The following is an 18,501-nucleotide window of genomic DNA, read 5'->3' on the forward strand; positions in this document are numbered from 1 at the left end:
CATTTTGTATATCTGAAACCAGAATAGGGTGATACAAGAGGGAATATTCCAAAAACAAAAAAGAAAAGCGCTATGAGATTAAAGATCTGGTTGTATAAATGAAAAACTCAGTAAAAACCTTGGAGCAAATCTTCCCAAAAGTAGGACAATGGGATAAAAGGAGAAAAATAAATTTTTATTTTTTTCGGATGTACATCATATTTCAAATTCTGGATACATTACATCATGTTCACCATCCGAACACTAATTATAGTGCATCCTGTCACATGTGACCCTAATCACCCCTTTTGCCCTCCCCCCTCCCCCCTTCCCCAATGGTATCCACCAGTCCAATCTCCAATGCTATGTGTGTGTGTGTGTGTGTGGTGTTTTTTTTGTCGTTTTTATCTTCTACTTATGAGTGAGATCATATGGTATTTGACTTTCTCCCTCTGACTTATTTCACTCAGCATAGTACCCTCAAGGTCCATCCATGTTGTCACAAATGGCTGGATTTCGTCATTTCTTACAAAGAATAGGCTAAATTTCTTATAGAAGTCCAAATAGGTCGATGTGTAATCCTCAGTGGATGCACGTATATGGCCACTGCTGTGCCTATGTAAGCTCTACAATCTGGCTTTTCTTCCCCCTCTCTTCTTGAAACCTCTCTATGTCCCCTTCCCATAGGTTTTCTCTTTCTCATTGGCTTGTATTTCCCTTTCTTATGGCTTTTCTAGATGGAAATGTTAATATTTGAACTGATGAGTTTTATTGTTATTTTTGAGCTGGGGAAAAGGAAAAGAAAAAACAAGAAAGTTACTAAAATGCCTGAGAATAGAGAAAGGAAAGAGACAGATTTAGATAAGAAATTACTCAGAATGATAGGCCCACGAAGATAAGGCCAGCTAAACACGTTCTAAATATGAACAAATGAAAAAAAGAAAGCAGGATGATGGTGTGGAAATTTAGTCTGTTTCAAAAGGACTCCCAAGCTGTCTTGAGTTACTTTCTGTGGGTCTGCCAGATATTTGGTTAGCTGAATACTGAACCTCTTATTTAATTATCTAATTTTTCAAGCAAGGTTGGGGGAGATATTCCTTGCTCCTTAGTTTGCATTTATTTGCAAGGAATTCATATAGTCCCTCATTTACTTTTAAACCAAGCAATTTCTTATAGTATGACATAACAGTTAAAAGCTTCCTATCAGGGTTTGTATATCTCAGCTGCATGCTTTTAGGCAGATTACTTAATCTCTCACTGTTTGACATTTTAATATCTAACTCCTAGGGTTGGTCTGAGAATTAAATAGTATTATTATAGATAAGTTACCTTTTACTTCTTATCCCCAACATTTCCAAGGTCATACAGCTAGTAAACGGTGGAACTGGAAATATCACTGCCATCACCAGCACAATCCTTAAATCCGATTCTTGTGGGTCCCAGAACTTACTGCTTCCCACTTGGAAATAAAATCAGAAGGCAAGAATGAGTTTTCCTTGATCCTTGAATTGAAAACTCCAGTTTTACAGAAAGAAAAGACAGTTTGCACATCATTTCTCTGAAGATATCAGTTCTTTCCTTATCTCACAGGATGTGATGACTTCATGGAGTATTTAAATGCAAGTTATTTAGTTAAAGGGAAATGAGAGGACACCTGGGCCTTAGAGTTGCAGGTGCATTTTTCGACACACTGCTGCCCCCTGCTGCCTGATATGTAACTTTAATTTTTCACATCTCCAATCTTACAAAATTAGCAACTCTGTAACCCATATTGTAGAATCATACTTAAGAGGAAACAGGCCACGAAAGTGACCAAGGTGACACAGATGGTGGAAGATTCAGGATTAGACTATTGAAGAGTCACTTCTTCCTGCACTGCCATGTTGTCTCTCTCCTGTTAAATTAAAATCGTGCCTACTACAGGCCTGGTACTGTTAGAAGCACTCAAGATGGAGAAGTGAAAACCAAGATCTCTGCACTGATAGAACTCATGTTCTTGTGTGAGTAAATAGCCAATAAATCAGAAAAAATCAATAGATAGAATAATTTAAGGTCATGATAGAGGCATTAAATAGTAATGGTGATAACTAATATTTATGGGACACTATGAGAATGTAACATAAAAGGTGCTGTTCAAAATGCTTTCTGTGATTTCCTTCATTTGATTCTCACAGCAGCTCTCAAGTAGCTGCTTCACTTTACGGATGAAGATACTGAGGCAAAGCCAGAATGATCCTAAGAGGGAGAGCCAAAATTTGAAACAAAACCACTTCTGACTCCAGGAGTATTTAGGACAGGCTTCTCTGGGGAGATGACGCTGAAAGGAAGAGGAGAAGCCAAGCTTTTGGAGCTCTAGGGAAAAGCAAGCCAGGCAGAAGGAACAGCATGTGCGAAGGCCCGGGAGTGGACGTGAGTTTGGAATGTCAAGGTGGCTGTGTTAGAGGGGCATGCAGGGAGAGTAACAGAGGCCAGGTCATGCTAAGGTGCTTGGATTTTATTCTAAATTACAGGGGGAAGCTATTGGGGAATTTTAATCAGAAGAGTAACCTTATTCCTGATATAAGGGGCTCCCTCTGGACGTTGAAAGGAAAATAGATTGTGGGACAACAAGAGTTGGTAAAGGGCAACTAGTTAGGGGAATGTTTAAGTTCTGTCCCACCTGGACCTCCTTTTCTGGAGACCTAACCTTCCTAGTTCTCCAGCCCTCTTTCTCACCACAGTCTTTAGCCTGGTTGCTTTCTGATGTTCCCTGGTTTGTCAATGTCCCCCTCACAGGGTGGCTCCCAGCATTGGGCAGAGTCCCCTAAATCTTAGCGGACAATAGAACGATAACCTCCCCACGTGTTATGCCATCAGATGCAGCTGGAGGCCCCCTCTCTTTTTCTTCCTCATGTGACCCCTTTGGGGTGGGATTGGATTTGTGGCCAACTAAACTGCCACGGCTTTAGCTTGATCCTTAGAAAATCTAGAATCCCACATCATGTAGTTAGCAATAGATTTCTTTTCATACCTCTTTTTAGAAAAATATGAAGACCAACTCTCATATCTCTTAATATACAGCCCTTTTTTATTCCTAAGCTTCCTTCCCAGCAATAAAATATGATATTTTTATTTTTAAATACTTCTAATTTCCCTTTAGCTGAAAATTTTCCTCCTTGTCCAAAGTTTGAGTAAATTGTTCTAAAACTTCTTACCTACTTTACATCAACTTTATCTGGATCGGTAATTTATGAAAGAACAAAAGCCATTCATTCCATGAATGCAGCAGCAGTACTATAGTGGAGTAATAAAGAATCCTCGACCTTATTTTCATAAGTTGTGTATATCAATGAAAACAATTTGAGCTATCAGAACTAAATTTTCCAGTATTTTGGTGAAAATACATATATATTTATCTATAACAGAAAGGAAGTATGTTTAGCTGGTGGTAACAGAGATCCAACTCCAGTATTTAGATAAGTTAAGTCATTATACTCATGCAAAATGACCAGAGTTAGGCAGCTCAGGTTGCGTAAAGTCATGCAGCTCTGTCTTTCTGTTCTGCCATCCTCCCGACTTTAACATGGCTGCTAGTGCTCCAGCCATCATGCCTCCTGAATATCTTTATCTGAACATCCATCAGGCCCCTCTAGCTCAACTGTCCCTGGAAACCTGCTTCTACCATTTTCACACTTTTATCTCTAGCACTCCCTATCTGCTTTAAAACTCACTTTAAAACCTATATTAACAACAGTCTCTTTCCTGAACAGCCAGTTAGTAAGTCTGAAATGTATTCTTCCTCTGAAATGGCAGTTGAATTAGCTTTCTCTTTTCCTCTTTTTCCTCTTTTTCTTCACTGCCGCTTCAGGTCCTCATTGCCTCACACCTGAGCATTGCAGCAGTCTTTCTATCCTCTCTCTCCATTTCCATTCATTTTACTCACCAGTGCCAAAACATCACTCTGACTTGTCAAATGAGGAGAACACTGATGTTTAGGGGTTTTGGAATCGTAAAGGGGCTTGACTCCAGCTCTCCCATTTATTAGTCTACACAGTCATGGAAACATTAACCTTTCTAAGCTCAGTTTCCTATTTGTAAAATGGAGACAATAACAGTACACATTTGATGGGATTGTCATGAGAGTTAAATGAGACAGTGCATGCCAAGAGCTTAGCAAAATGCCTGGCACCCAGTAAGTATTAAATGACTGTTAGCTGTTATCTTTATCACTAGCTCCTGCTCAATGACACTTGAGACAGTGGCTACTGCATCAAAATTAGAATCCTCACCTTGGCCTTCAGTGTCTTCCATGTCATGGACCCAGTGTACTGTTAAAGCCTTACCACCCTTTTCCACCATTTATATAAACATTACATAAACTCTAGCAATACTGAACCACATCATGTTTCCTAAATGTGCCCCCACCTTCCCATGCCCTGTTCCTTTTCCCAGTGTTTTCCTCTATCTAGAAACCCTCCCTTGAGCCCCTTCTTTCCATTGCAACCTCTCTTTTAAGATTTATTTTGTGAAGCTTTTCCTGATCCCTCAACTGTATAATAATTGCATCCTTTGAACTCTGTAGCATTTCAAGCATAGCTTCCTGTGTTAATCTCTATCCTGGGATATTCATTAGGTACTTGCCTCATTGACTGTTAGATTCTAATCTTGAGATCAAGGACTAGGACTTGCAGAGCCCTAGTATGAGTGTGCATGTTGACCCTTTCACCAGGCTACTAAACCAGGCCTGTGATTTGTGGCTGAAATCCGACTGGAGCTCTGCTCACCAAACCCAGCCCATGACACAGGGCTGCATCCTCTAAGAGGCGTTCTTTTTCTGTCCTATTTGTATCAAGTTACCATATACAGTAGTGGGCCCAGAATTGATTTCACTGATCTCTGCATCCCAAACAGCACGTAGACCTAGAATGGGAGCATATACGTAGTAGGTACTTGATCAACCTGATTTAATTGATTCTAATTTAACCAAGTTCACTTGTAGAAAATAAGACTACAAACTCATGGTTTAGAGTCTGCGTTGGTCGTTTGCCCAGGCTGTATACAGAAAAGAATGAAGTTGAGGGTCCTACCAAGCCCCATTGAATGGCCACCAAACCTCAGTCTCAAGCAGGGCAAATAAAACATAAGTTGTCTATTACATTGTTGAGGCTTTAGTGTTTTTCTCCAATTGGCAGTTTGTAGGACATGTGGCTCTGTCTATTTTGAGGGCTGGCTGCTTCTTTGTTCCCAGTAAAGTGAATCCTTGACAGGGGCATGTCAGCACCAAAGTTGCTGAGAAAAGTCTCATCATCTTCTAAATTAATTCATCATCTACTTCATCTGGCAGTTTGTAAAAGTGGTCCTGAAAGCGGCAAAGCTGGGGGTCTTCTTTGTTACACACAAGAATGGAGGAATGATGTTGGGCCCTCAGAAGCCTTGGAAACCTCTTCCACATCCCCACCCCTAACTACTGCTTACTTGTTTATTTCATTTTAAGAACTTTATTATTTATTTGAGTTATAGCTCCGCTTGGGAGCCTTGCAGTTCTCATCTGTCTTTCTGCCTTCAGTATGAATGAGTTCAAGACCTCTTCTAAGAGCAAACCTCTTCTAAGAGTTTAGCTAAAGAGACCAAAAATCACTGGCACCTAAAAGATAAGAGGTCCAGTCAGGGGTGATATGAGGCATAGAATTTGGACCCAAGGACACTGGTAAAAATGGACTGATTCGTATTGCTGCCAAGAGTCAGAAGGGACCCATGGAACACAAATACCAGAGTGGGCACAAGTGAACCAGAACTGGTCTCTCCTCCATCAAAATGTGCTCAATCTTTGCACAATCTCCCAGGTCTGCAGGGGCAAGTGCTACACAGGAGGGAAAGTGGCCAGCGGGAGATTCTGGAACTGGAAAGCACCTGCCTGGTCAAACAGGCAGCTCCTGGTTAGCTCCAGTAAGCTGTTGCTCTGCAGAAATGCCTGCCCACTGCTGCCAGATTCTTCAATGTGGTTGACATTCTGGATTTTTATGAAAAGTCTCCTGTTCTTTAAGTGTTGACAATTATTTAAAAAAAGTTTTTGAAAGCTGTAGGCAAAATCACACTCTTCTGTGTGGGGGCCAGATGCCAGCTGTGGACCACCAATTTGCAACCCTTGTTTTAAAATGATCATAGACTCCTGGTCCCTGGACTCTAAAAAAGCATCATGCACAGAACTCGCTTTCTGCTTTATTAACAACCAGTCACATTATTCCACTCTCTGTTCAAACAGAGGCAAGATTTCTCCTTAAGAGTGCCAGAACTGTACCTTCTGGGGGGAAAAAGGAAGAAAGACAGCATTTATCTTGTTTTTATGGTCCCTTTTACCCACATGCAGTAATGGTAGAAGTGGCCTTTTCCTCCTTGCTTGTAAATGAGCCCACAGGCATAATAGACGTGAGGCATATCCAATAAAGGTGGCAAATAAAACTCCTAGAGCAATATTCAAATTCTCTGTGACTTGCTGAAATTTGAATTTAGTCCACATGAGTAATTTTGGAAATGGGATCTGTCGCATGTCTGGCTATAGGCTGTTGAGAGATCCAGGTCATAAGAGACTAGATGATAGGAACCCTTGAAAAGAAAGTGTTGAATAAGGCTTTAGATTTTTGGAAATGCCTTCTAAATGTTTCTTTTTCTTAATTTTTTAATTTAAATTTATCATATTATTTTAAAAATATAAATTTTAGTAAAATTTCTACTGAACTTCCCTTCCATCTAGTCATTCAATTAGTTCAATAAATATTTATTGAGCACCTACTAGTGCCAGGCACCCATCTAAGTACCAGGAATCCATCAGTTAATGAAACAGTTGAAGATCCCTGCCCTCAAGGAGCTTGTATACCGGAACTAAGAAATAATCAATTTCCTGGTATGTTAGAAGGAAATAAGTGCAAAGGGAAAAGTCAAAGTAGAGCAGGCTAAGAGGGACTGGGAATGGGGGTGGGGGGGTGGTGTGCACATTGTATTTTTAAATAAGAGAGTCAAGGTGGGCCTCATGTGACTTTTGAACAATGACCTGTAGAAGGGAAGTGAGTATTTTTTATTGAGTTTCCCACTCTGGTTTTTTCTTTTTTTCCATTTATCAAAGCAGTATAAGCTGAGTGGTGATGAACTGGTACATGGTTTGTATACTGATGGAATGCATATCTTTACAGCAAAGTGGGGAAGAAACATTTAATACAATCAATTCTACAAAATAAACCTCTTAAAGAATATCTATTTTTGGTACTTTGTATTTTTCCAGTGAGGGAAGGGAGTAATATTACAACATGTTTCTATAAAGCTTTATAGTTTATAAAGTTCTTTCATATGATTTTATTTGATGTTCATTATAACTCATTGAGGCAGATGGAATTATAGAATGAATATGAATGAAATATATAAATGAAGCTTATAGATTGGCTTAAGTTGCTTACCCTTCAGTGGTCCCTCATTGCCCCCCCCTGTGATTTCTTATTCCTCAAACCTCTGATTATGATTCACAAGGCTTTTCATGATCTGCCCTCTGCTTACCTTTCTATGCCATCCTATGTCAATTTTCCTTTCACTGTCTACACTCCACCCATACTGAGCTACTTCCTTTTCCTCATTTGCTAAGCTGTCTCTTGCTTCTGGACCTTTGCACATGCTATTCTTTGTCACCTCCTCTAGCTACCCTAAAAGATTCTTCTGGTCTCTACTTTGGCATCAGTTCCTCTGGTGAGCCTTCCCTGATTCCACCAAAACTGGAATCAATGCTCCCTACTCCTGTGTTGCCCCAGCACCCTATGTTTATCCCTATCATAGTACTAACTGCTTCTTCTGTATTTGCTTGTTTCCTGGTCTGTGAGCTCCTGGAGGGCAGAGATTGTATCTTCTCCATCACTATCCCCAGGGCTTAGCACAGTTTCTGGCCCATATGGGTCTTTCAACTGATAAATAAAAAACTTGATTGATCAGTTATTCAGACTACACAAGAAGTTGCAGTTGTAGAACCTCCCATTCAAAATCTTCTCAGCCCGGGGCCTTCCATACCTTTCTCCTGGTGATTGTGATTTGTCTCAACACTTCCCTTTCAGAGCCCTATGTGATGATCCCCAGCCCTCATCTAAACCTTTTTAACTTCTTCCGGAGGAATCTTGCTGCTTGGATATGGTAAAATCCGGAATCTGACTAGATCAGACTTTCTCCACCTCTTTTCAGATTTTTTCTTGACGTTCTAACATGATAGCTTAGCCGCTTTGTACATGCATCCTCTGCAAGTTTAGTGCCTCATAAGTTATCTCCTTGGGGCTCACTGCTTCTGCTAGCAACTTCAGTTTCCTTCTGCCAGGTGCTTCCTGTCCATGTCACAGCTCTATCACTACGGAAGACAAAGTAACTCTTACTCCTTCCCTGGGCCTCTCTAGAACCCTTCCAGTTTTGATGGTTACTTACTCACATCTGGCAGTTTCTCAGTCCTGTTCCACTGTCCTCTCTTTACTCCATGGAAACAAACCTGGTTTGCTCACTGGAGTTTGATTCCTACTTTCAGAGTTACCTGCTACTTCATCTTCTCTTTGCTAAGCATGCATCTGGCATATGGGTGGAAAACGTCCACAACTGTCTTCCTTCATCTGGATGGCTGCGACTTCCTTGATTAGAGCAATTATCAGTAAATGTCATTAACTCAAAAGGAGACAGTAGGGATCATTGGCACCATAGTCCAGTTCACTTGCCATGTATAAGTTTGGCTCAGGATGTACCAACATTGCCCAGTTATTTTCATTTTTCACTCACAGTAGAAATAGAACTTTGGAAACTTCTTATCCTTTATCGCCTCTTCCAGGTAATAGTGGCAGATTGCTGTCTCCAGTGAGGAGAAAAATACACTAGATTATCTTAATTTGAAAATTTGATTCTTGATACATAAGGTTTCTTTTGGGCTTTCAAGTAGACAAAGCCCTCTGACCTACACTGTTTTATTTGACTCCCACACACCCATGAGGCCTATTTGACAGATGAAGCGTAGGAGGCTTAGAAAAGTCAAGTGATCTTTCAAGCCCAGGGTCACACAGAAGTAGCAGAACCGGGACATCAGCCCAGGTGCTTCTTCCATTGAATCAAACCACCTCTCACTAGCTGTTGTTTATATCCACTCTGAGCCCTTACAGAATTTGCCCTCTTTTTAATGCCAGAGACGTTACATGGGCCCAGAGCCTGTCCAGTAGAGAGTTTCTTCATCTATTACTCTTGCTTAGTCTTTTGCTCCATTATGAGTTCTTAAAGAGATAAGTATTCTGATTTGGGCAAAAGCTATTTAAATCCTCATATATTAGCTTAGAAAAACTCAAAATTAGCCAGAAGGTGCAGATACTTTTGCTTAACCAAGTTTTCAGAATGGCAAACACAATTCAGAGAAATATGATGGAAAGAAGCAATTTCCAATTACTACCCTATGCGTCAGTTTTCTTACATAGAATTTTAAGTACTTGAAATTCATTGAAGGAAAGCACTGAAAGCATAGCTTTTTTCAACAAAGCAACAACTTCAAGTGCCAAAAATGTGTAAATATTCAAACTAATCATAAATAAACTTTGGACCAAAGAAAACGATTATTATAAATGATGGTGTTAGTGATTCACAGATATGTATGCTATGTGTCTGAGTCCTTAAGTGTATGTGCTTTTTAATCTCCTAATTTTAGAGCACTTTCTAAAAATAATCAGATATCCAGGCAAATCTGTTTTTCTGCAAGTCTGTGATATTTACAGGTCACATGTGTTATTATTAATGCATGAAATTGCATCCTTTACAACACAAATGTATCTCATAAAACAAAAAATAATTCATGAATATCTGAAGTTATATTTTAATTTTGACTAATGTTTAGTATTTTGGGTAAGGCGAACCAAAAGGATGCAAAATTCAAAAGACAGCTGTTTTTAAGATACATGTTACATAGCTGTATAGTAATTCCAACTAATGCCTTTTAATATTTTTGGAAAGCATAAAAATATAAAAACAAAACTCATGACCAGAACTGTTGCTAATTTTGAAGTGCTTAATATTCAAATTTATATAATCCAGATGGAATACATTGAGGATAAAATTTTAGTATAAATTTCACCCTTGAATGTAGTCTTTGAAAATTTAATCTCATAACTTTGGGACATCTTGCCCTCAGAAATTAACAGGAGGCACCTCATGTTTTAAGTAAATCTAACTGCCTTAAATTAAGCCTAACTTTGGGACTAATATGTCATTGCTTGCCAAATGCTATAATATTTAGATGAGTATCAATTATGGATTATGGATCACTAATGGCTAACTGACTGGAGTCATATTCGATCAAGTTTACAGTATGACTGTTGGAGTTCACTCATCCTCCAATATTGCCACTAGTTTCAGTTATTCCTCAAGACAACTTTTGCCTGCAGCCTATGTCCTTGTACTTAACATACCTGATCCTCATGTGGCTCAGGAAGGCACAGGTGTGAACACTTGTTTGCATAAGCACACATAGGTATGAAAGTAACCTTTCCTGTCTTGCAAGGAGCCATGGGGGTGCGTCAACTCTGCAGTCTCTGCAGAATCACAAGGCCTCTGATAGTGTATCCTGAGATCTCCCACATGACTCCATAACAGGGGAGAATCTAAGGATCATCAGAGGCAACTTTATGATGTTCTCCTTACCCTACACCTGAGGCTTTGGGGACTTGTGAAGAAAGTACCTTAATAATAACTAATACTTGACTATAATTTAACTAAGAAAAAGAACAGTTTATTTCCACCATCAGAGGTTGACGTTAGTGAGAGGCCAAGAGTATCTTTGGACTTAATTGGATGTAGAAACCAACACAATAATAGTACAACTAAAATAAAGACTTATCAACTCACCAAAATGAGAACGCGTGCTCTACTACACCTCAGGAGTACTGGTGTGAAACACTGCCATCATGTGGGATTTGCAGAGGTGGTAGATTAAAGCCACCGTTAGGCAACTAATAAAAAGGCTCACATTCAACCTCCTGAAACAGCTGAAATACAACCTATGAAAATAAAATTTCAATTATCACTTTGATTACTTGCTCTGTAACCAAAATGTAATTGATGATGTGTTCTATTGGCTCAAAAATGTTGAGCAATACCACAAAAATTTAAAACATTTGTCATTCAGTATGTAAATAATGTTACTCCAGAAGAAGTATATGAATCTAGATTTAATGACATTTAAAAGTTATGTAGGCAATTAAAGTTTATAGGCAAGGTGGACTTCAAGTACAGGTAATAAAATAAATTATGTTGATAATATCTTAAATTTTGGTTAACAAGCCAAATAGTCTTGTTTTATCCTTTTCCCCAATTATGGATGATGGACTATTTCTGTAAGAACAAGAAGCTAAATTGTTTGTTCTATGACTATTCAGTGGCCCAAGTACTAATTGGCTAAACGACACCATGGCCTTAAAACAGTTAACATCATTTCTTAGTGATTAAACTAAGTTTTCAGGTATTCATCAATCAGTCTTAAGCTCACATTAGTTAAATAAATGCCAAACATAGGTTTATTTATTTATTATTTATTTTTAGTACAGGTTTATTAATCTGAGAGGGTTAGAGTAAAATTTATTGTATTATACTAAAAAAAATAAGAATTTTTTTCTTATGTCCTCAGTGTTTTTTTGCTGAGGACAATTCGCCCTGAGCCAGTATCTGTCGCCAATCTTCCTCTTTTTGCTTGAGGAAGATTTGCCCTGAGCTAACATCTGTGCCATTCCTCCTCTATTTTGTATGTGGGTCACTGCCACAGCAAGCATGAGCCTGACAAATGGTGTAGATCAGTGCCCAGGAACCAAACCCGGGCCACCAAAGCAGAGCGTACCAAATGTAGCCACTAGGCCACAGGGCCAGCCCCTCTTGTGTCCTCGATTTGAAAAAGTATTCTCTTTCATAAACAAACACATGGATAAAGAGAACAGATTAGTGGTTACCAGAGGGGAAGACGGTTGGGGTGGGAGAAAGGGGTAAAGAGGCACATAAGTATGGTGACGGATAAAAACTAGACTATTGGTGGTGAGCATGATGCAGTCTATACAGAAACATATTTAATCATGTACACCTGAAATTACACAATGTTATAAACCAATATGACCTCAATAAAATAATTGTAAAATATTTGTTTTTAAGTATTCTCTTCCAGATTTCATTTGACTTGAGATACTTGGGAAATTGTCACAAAAATTGGCTTTTGTTTTGGAGAAAATTATGAACAAATGAGAAAAAGGGGACTTTGTAGACAAGTTCAATGGCTTCACTTAGTAGACCTTATTTCATTTGAGGAGGCTAACTGAAAGGCAGATTAGAAGATCATGTTACCTGCTTCTCATGCATAATGAATACTTTTCTTTCTTCTCAATTGCTGTTTATTACTGAAAGGATAAAATGTCAGCATCTCCTTTATCACATACTAATTCAGCATCTCAAACAGGAAAAATTGGTGGTAGGACACAAAGTCAGTCCACCACAGTAGTTTAAAATGTGCACTGATATAATCATGTATAATCGTAACTCCATGGCCTGAAATCAAAAAGAACATCGAGCCTGAATTCAGTATTTATATTTACATAATTAGAGAGGCCTCTTACTTTATATATCTTCCTTCAAATACCAGAACTGGATCATATTTATTCTTCAACCAGTAACAGAAAGAGATTCTTTAACTTTCTTTTGGTCCACAGATGTATTGGATTGTTATCAAGTTTCTTACTGGAAAGGTTAAGTTAATATTTTGATAACAGATAAAATCTTCAGAGTGAGCCACAAGCTTAAGAAATGAGAGATTCTGTAGGCTAGAATGTCAAAGGTAAAGCGTAGAGAAAGGATTTGCTAGTCATACAGTGATGATTAGTCTCAGTGTAAAGTTTATATCCCTCCATCCCAACAACTCTCTTACTATGTCACCTTGTCCTTTATAATCAGGTGTTGAAAGAGACCTTAGAGAGCCTAAGAGTGGCAAACCCAAATGCTTGTTCAGGGCCAAGCAATTACTATACATGAGTATATAGATTATTTTCAAATAATATGAATGATGGAAGCCATGGGAATTCGAGAGCATATTATCTTTCTAAAGATATTCAAACTAATTTAAAAATACGTATTGTGACTTCCAAACCAACCCATCCTCAAGACAAGTGTGGCCTATTGATCCTCTAAACCTTTATTACTTAGCCCAATCTAGACAGCAGTTTCTTTCAGCCTCTTATACAAGGCTCAGATCCCTTCTCCAACATTCCTGCTGAGTGGCTGTTCACTTTTATTGGAATAATTCCAATGTCAAGAACACATCAACTTTTGAAGCTGCCAAGTTTTTTGTCAATCATGTCAATGATGGTAGTGATGGTAGTATCTTTTGTGCTTTAGGATAATAATAACACTGATTTGTGAACTTTAACAGTAGAGTAATCTGATCAACAAGAATCCAATAGCTCTGTCTATTTTGTGATTGTTACGTGAGAGTCTATCACTGTTGAGGGTTCAAACTCTTTGCTTCATTAATGATACAGTAAGTTCCTTAACTGCAAAAAGCATCCTCTGTATTATTCCAAGTTTATTTACATGGCTCGTGTCATATAGGCTGATCTTAGAAAGACCCATTTGCCATTAGCATTTGTTCATCCTATTACATGTTTACTAAGCAACTTCTTGGTGATAGGCACTGAGCTAGGTACTGGTATACATTGGAGAAAAAGACACAACGGGCTCTGCCTTCCTTAGTCTTACATGGTACTCAGGGAAATGGACAACAAGTAAGATAATTAGGAATTTCTGTGAAGGAAAAAGAGGCTGGAGGGCCAGGTAGGAGCCAGACCATACAGAGACTTCCAGGCTGCTAAGAGTTTGGAGTTTTCTATCAAACATGATGAGAAGCCACTGAAAGATTTTAAGTAGAAGAATGACATGATCTTAGATCCATTTGTAGAGGGAGAATGCTAACATGTAGTCAGTGTAGAGAAAATACAAAAAGTATTAAAAAGAAAATACATCACACAAGGTACCATCTTCCAGAGACAAGTATGGGATGGGATGGGAGGTCTGGTAGACAGAATTCTAACTGTCTCAGTTCAACCTGGTGTGACAGAATACCACAGACTAGATTGCTTAAACAGCAAACATTTATTTCTCACAGCTATGGAAGCTGAGAAGTCCAAGATCAAGGTGCTGGAAGGTCTGGTGTCTGATGAAGGCACAGTTCCTGTTTACAGAAGGCTGTCTTTTTGTTGTGTCTTGACATAGCCAAGAGAGAGAGCTATGACCATTTCAGCTCCTTACAGGGATACTGATACCATCATAGGAGCTCCACCCTCATGACCTGATCTAATCCTAATGACTTCTTAAAGGCCCCACCTTCTAATACCATCCCATTGGGGTTAGTGTTTCACCATGTGAATTCTGGGGGGAAACAAATATGCAGGCTGTAACAGCTCCCAAGATTTTCATCCCCTAGTATACATTCTCTATAGAATATTTTCCCACTGAGCATGGACAGGAATATGAATATGAATATGAAGATGTGTTGCTCCCACAATTAGGTTATAGTATATGGCAGAGGTGAAGGGATTTTTGGAATTGTAAGTAAGGTCCCTATTCAGCAGATTTTAGGTTATTTCAGGAGATTATCCTGAGTGGGCCTGACGTAATCAAGTAAACCCTTTAAAAGACAATTTAGAGATCCAAGATAGGAGAAGACAGAGAGAGTCAGAGCAGCAGATATGCCTTCCTGTTGGCTCTAAGAAGCAAACTGCTGTGTGGAAAGACCCATGTGACAGGGAACAGCAGATGGTCAAGTTGCTGAAGGCCTCAGTCCTACAACTGCAAGGATCTGAATTCTATCAACAACCAGTGAACTTGAAAGTGACTCAGATGAGATTACAGTCCCAGCCAACACTTTGATTTCAGCCTGGTGAGACCTTGAACAGAGAACCTAGCAAAGCCATGCCTGGACCCTTGACACAAAAACCTAGGTAATAATTTGTGAGATAATAAATTAGTGTTTTTTTAAGCCACTAAATTCATGGTAATTTGTTACACACCAGTGACAAACCAATGCAAAGGGAATGACATGATCTTCTCAATTACCAAACTTATTGAAGAGGGGGTACGAGAGTGGATACTATTTAGAGTCATTGTCACAGTCTAAGCAAAAGATAATGGTGGCTTGGAGTAGGATGCTGGTAGTAGAGACAGAAAGAAGTAGATAGATTTTAAATAAATTTAGAAGTGAAACAGGGCTTTCTGATAAATAGGATTGGAGAGTGAAAGAAACGAAATAATTAGGAATGAGTCTTAGGATTTGGGCATGAGCAAATGAATGAATGGTGGTGCTATTCACTAAATATTGAAAGAATAGAGGAGGGATATTTTGGCCTGTGGGGTGGGGCCAGAAGATGGTGTTCAGTTTTAGAAATGTTATTTTTCAACAAGTCAGTAGTTAGATATACATTATATATATTTGTATGTATATGACAATTTGTATTTATTTGTATGTATTTGTATGTAAATATGTCAATGACACACTGCATATATGATGGTGGTCTCAGAAGATTAGTACCATACAGCCTACGTGTTTAATAGGCTGTACCATCTAGGTTTGTATAAGTACACTCCATGATGTCCCCACAATGGCAAAATTGCCTAGCAATGCATTTCTCAGAATGTATACCTGTCATTAAGTGACACATGTCTGTATATATATATGTGTGTATATATATATATATGTGTGTATAATATGATTATTTGTCTTAAAATTAGGATGATAATACAGTTCATTTTACTTTTTCTCCACTTAACAGTTAAAACATGAATTTTAATGATTGCATAATATTCCTCTGTATGATATTCTTATGTATTTAACTGGTTCCTTATTCCCCTATTGTTGTAAGGTTAAACGGTTTTTATTTTTTCACTTTTATGTATGCTGTCCTAGTGAATATTCATATACTATGCTTCTCATTATTTAGAATAAATCACCAGAATTGGAGTTACTGGATCTGAAAGTTATGAATATTCTTAAGAATTTTTTTATTCAAATGTATTAAATCACCTTCTAGAAAGATGGGGCCAATTTACATTTCCTCCAAAAGTATATGAGAAAGCTAGTTGACCTCACTTTCACCAGAATGTTATTAGTTTAAAAGCATCTTTGCCAATTTAAAGGTGAAAAAAATCTCATTTCTCTATCAGTTTATCATAGCCTATGTATTTTGAAGGTATGCTTCAGTTTTTTGTTTTGTTCTTTCCTGCCTGGCCTGACCTGTCTCACTGTATTCCAACTGCATGTGACTGGAGTCAGGTCCTGTTGCTAGTAAGCAGCACAAGGAGATACAAAGATGCCATTAAATCAAGCATCCTCTGTGAAAACATGGGCCTTTTGTCTGATATATTTCCCCAAATTCTATCTAGAATCAGAAAGCCTTGATGCTGTCTTCATCCTCAAATTAGCTTTCCTCCAAAAATATAGCATGTAAAGTACTTGTTATAAAGTTTTCCTATACAAAAGAAAGGAAAAAAAAGTCTTTAACATTTTCCATCCATTTTTTTATTTTTAAAATAGTATATGGTAAATAATACTACCATCCTTCTGAGCTAAAACTATCAATTAAAACCTCTACAATATATCTCAAGAATCAGTAGTTAAAAACACATTCAAGGATAGTGTCAAGGTGGTGGCATAAGCAGGCTCTGAACTCACTTCCTCCCATGGGCACAACAAATTTACAACTACTCTTGGAACAATTACCACTGAGAGAGAACTTAAAACTGGATAAAAAGAACCTCCACAACAAGAGAGGGTGCTGACTGAGGTGGAAGAGGCAGAAATTCCTTTCTGGATAGAAAAAAGCCACCTTCATGAGCCGTGAAGCACTGAGAGCACTCCTAAGGTATGCAGCATTCCCTGGAGGAGCGGGGGATCTGAGTGGGGAGAGTGTTACCACTATAAGCAGCTTTTGGACTCAGCACAACTGAGACAAGTGTAATAATATTTGGCTTTTCTGGCTACTAATAACAATGGGGAATACCCCCAGAAAAGCTATTGGACATAATGGAAAAAAGCTGGCTCACAAAGGGCCAACACACAAATTCACCCATTTCCAAAAGCAATCTAAATCACCAGAAAGAAAGGTGCACAGTCCTTTGGTGAAAAGAAACTCACCTGATAGGCTCTGGATGCATCTCAGTGAGAGGTGAGACCTTTCCAGGGACTGAAACATTGGCAGCAGCCGTTACTGTGACATAGTACAGTTGTGCTGACACAGACACTGGCAGACATTGGAGTTCTTCCCATGGCCTTTTAGCCCAGGTTCTGCCCCACCCACTAGTGCACTGATTTAATCCAGCTCAACCAGGGCAGGCAGCCTGCCCTAGGGACTGGCCCCACCCAACACCAAGCCCTCAGGCAACTTGTAGGCCAACATAGGTGGGGTGCCTAGAACCTCTGCAGCCAGGTGAATGGGTCTGTCTCTGTGGGGCAGGGTGTGCACAAAGAGTGAGTGGAGTGTGTGGGACATTGGTGGAGTGTATGGGGCCTCTGAAGTGGGGTGACTTGGTCTGCTTCAGTGGATCAGGACAGGACTGTGTTGATGGAGTATGTGGCCCTGTGGGTGATGGGGCTTGTCAGCTGCAGCAGAATTGTGCTTCTCAAACAGCCACAAAGGTGATCAGCCCCACCTTCTGAGGCCTGAAACAATTGGGTGCTCCCATGCCTGGGGCCAGCCCCACTCAGCTGCAGTCCTGAGAAAGCTGACAACAGCCTTACAGGCTGGAGGCCTACAGCAATTGAAAGTCCCTGAGCCTAGCAACCAGCCACACTGGGAGCCTACTCACTTAACAGAAAAACTGCAACAGAAGTGTGCTATTAGACCTTGCAGCCAACTGTGCTAGGGCTCTCCATGCCCAGTAAAGTGAATGAAGGGTCCATAGTAGCCACACGCTGCAGAGTCAGGGGGATAGCTTAGCCTCCCTGGGCACCTGCAGCAAGAGCAACCCTGCCACAACAGGAGGACACATGTAGCCCACATGGGGGACACTCCTGGAACATCTGAAACAGGTGATGAGAGCGAAGCACACTGTTGAGCCTCATAAGGCGTCTCTTACATAAGGCTACCTCTCCAAAATCAGGAGATGTAGCTGACCCACTTAATACATAGATATAAGCACAGAGAAAGAGGCAAAATAAGGAGACAAAGGAACACATTCCAAGTAAGGGAAGCAGACAAAATCCCCCAAGAAGAACTAAATAAAACAGAAACAATGTACCTGACAAAGAGTTCAAAGAAAAAGTCACAAGATGTTCACAGATCTTGGGAGAAGAATGGATGAACTCAGGACTCAACAATGAATTGGAAAATATAAAAAAGAATGAATCAGAAATGAAGAATACAATACTGGAAATGAAAAATTCACCAGAGGGATTCAATAGCAGAGTAGGTGATACAGAAGAAAGGATCAGTGAGCTAGATGAAAGACTAGAGGATATCTCCCAAGCTGAACGGA

At 39.3% G+C, this 18,501-nt stretch overlaps 1 protein-coding gene and 1 long non-coding RNA gene across 10 annotated transcripts in view; one reads left to right on the forward strand and one right to left on the reverse strand.

The window, feature by feature from the left end:
• The window catches only part of LOC138915421 (uncharacterized), a 73,397-nt gene extending 56,084 nt beyond the window's left edge, over positions 1-17,313 (reverse strand). For 2 of the 3 annotated variants that reach the window (XR_011421343.1, XR_011421344.1), the window contains exons 1-2: positions 17,162-17,313; positions 1,309-1,438 (exon numbers count right to left, since the gene is read on the reverse strand). This is a non-coding gene — a long non-coding RNA (uncharacterized lncRNA). Of the gene's footprint in view, positions 1-1,308; positions 1,439-10,848; positions 11,001-17,161 lie in introns of all 3 variants that reach the window. The other variant, XR_011421345.1, reaches the window with a different exon arrangement.
• OXR1 (oxidation resistance 1) overlaps positions 1-18,501 on the forward strand; it is a 451,197-nt gene that overhangs the window by 292,613 nt on the left and 140,083 nt on the right. The window lies entirely within an intron of this gene.

The sequence above is a fragment of the Equus caballus genome, chromosome 9, assembly GCF_041296265.1.
Source record: "Equus caballus isolate H_3958 breed thoroughbred chromosome 9, TB-T2T, whole genome shotgun sequence".
Classification (NCBI taxonomy): Eukaryota; Metazoa; Chordata; class Mammalia; order Perissodactyla; family Equidae; genus Equus; species Equus caballus.